Raw genomic sequence first — 2,221 nt, 5'->3', positions numbered from 1 at the left:
AGGATTTGCAGCTGGTTGGAAAAATACAGATAACTTTATGCTTCGAGTAGGTACTTTTATCACCTGCGCGCGCGCGGACGCGACTAACACTACCACTGTACAATGAGACTGCTGGCTGACTGGCTCACTCAATGTATCCCGCGTCCCGCCTGCGCCGCGTCTCCCGTCACTGGACCAACCGACACCCCCCACTTCTTCTAACGCCACTTCTTCAAAATAGACTCACCCAGGCCGAAAACCAACTTCTGTGCATGGGCCACAAAGTTTCAATCACACTGTAGGTGAGCGCCCACACGTGGTATTTTGTGGAAGAGCCACACTCAAGGGGCCAAAGAGCTGCATGTGGCTCACGAGCCCCGGTTTGCTGACCACTGTCCTAGAGCATGCATATGCTCAACATTACAAAGTAATACCAACTGTTTTCCAAAGTACAGAAACTTATTTACTGCTGCCCCAGAGTGTAGTAGTTCTAGTTACTCCATATTCTTGCCAACCCATGATATTGTCAGTTCTTTAAAATGTTCAAATCTGGTGTGCATGTAATGGCATTATGCTGTGGTTTTAATATGCATTTTTGTAATTACTAATGAGGCTAACCATCTTTCATATTTTTTTTGGCTATTGAGTTTTCCTTCCTTTGTACAATATGTGTTCACATCTTTTAGTCCAATCTCTATTGGTTCTTTATGTTTTCTTATTAATTGATAAGGTTTCTTAATATATTCTGCCTGTGACTCCTTTGTCAATTATCATTTTACTAATATCTTCCTTATAATTTTTGTCTTAAGAAAATGCTTCATTATTCACCCCAAAGAAAAAAGATTTCAGGTTGAACCTACCTAATCCACCTTATAGAAAGAGGAAATTTGGCACCATGAGGTAGCCATCCTTTTTAAACTTATCAATGGCAATACTCTGTGCTCCTTCCATCTTCCCTGCATTTGTTAGATTTTTGTACAAGCAATTTACCTTCATACTTCTCTGCAATGCTCACCATTTTCTGATAAGATAGGCTCCAATTTATAGGCAAGAAAATTGACTTCCAAAATCAATTAAGTGACTCTAAGTAATGAGGCTGCAGAGCCAAGATCTGAGTCTAAGATACATAGCATTGTTTGGGGACCTCAGAAATCATTTTGAGCTCCTTCGTTCTGCTGAGAAGGTTAATGAGATTCAGCCAGTGAGGGGCAGAGCCCCAGCCCCAGCCAAGTCCCTGACTCCCAGGCCAGCGTCCCTTCCATTACCTGGCAAGGCTCTCCCTCCAGCTGGAGGCACTGCACTGAAGCTTGTGAAGGCTCTGTAAGGAGGGTCGGGCTTGCTTTTATTCAAACTCTGTGTAAGATAGTTTCAAATCTCTCTCTCTCAGTTAGAATAGAACATTTCCCATGTAGTAATCTCTGGTTAAAAGGGCAGGAATACCTTTAGTTGATCTGGAAAGCGGACTTAAATTTAAAAAAAAAGAAGACAATGCTCAGGCACAAGTGAATATTCTATGTCTGTTTCATTTTATAAAGAAATTTTAAAAGCATCTGCTGGCTTATGTTTCTCTGATGTTTTACAGTTTACAGAGCACTTTCTCCTGTGCTGTTTGTTTGCTACAATTCAGCAAACCTTCATTTGGGTCAGACTGTTGCAAATGTTCACGAGACCTCCTGCACTATGTCCAAGAAGTTTACAGAGCACTTTCTCCTGTGCTGTTTGTTTGCTACAATTCAGCAAACCTTTGGGTCAGACTGTTGCAAATGTTCGCGAGACCTCCTGCACTATGTCCAAGGTGGCAAACATGTGCACCATCTCTATCATGTGTGACAGGGCAGGATGCATGCTGTGACTCTTCTAGAGCTGGGGCTAGCAGAGCCGGAGCAATGTGAATGTTAGGTGCAGCCTGGTGTCAGGATATTTGAGCTGGGTCAGGAGCAGTGGATGTGATTGCAACAGGTGGCAGTGGAAAGGCAAGCACAGCAAGTAGGTGTGAGATGCAGAAGCAGGAGCAGAGTTGCAGTGTGGCCTCCTGGCTAAGGGTGTGGGCTCTGCCGCCAGGTGGTCCTGGGTCTGAGTTGCAGGGCTGCTGTTTACTTGTCTATTAGGTATGTTCTTTACATTTTTCTGCCTCAGATTCCTCATGGAAAACAGAAGGTAATAACACGCCATAGCTTTTGGGTTGTTGTGAGGAATAATAGATGAAGCACTTGGCAAAATACCTGACACATGGCCTCTTCTC

This window comes from Myotis davidii, unplaced genomic scaffold, assembly GCF_000327345.1.
Source record: "Myotis davidii unplaced genomic scaffold, ASM32734v1 scaffold660, whole genome shotgun sequence".
In the NCBI taxonomy this organism is placed as follows: Eukaryota; Metazoa; Chordata; class Mammalia; order Chiroptera; family Vespertilionidae; genus Myotis; species Myotis davidii.
This window is presented reverse-complemented; position numbering follows the sequence as displayed.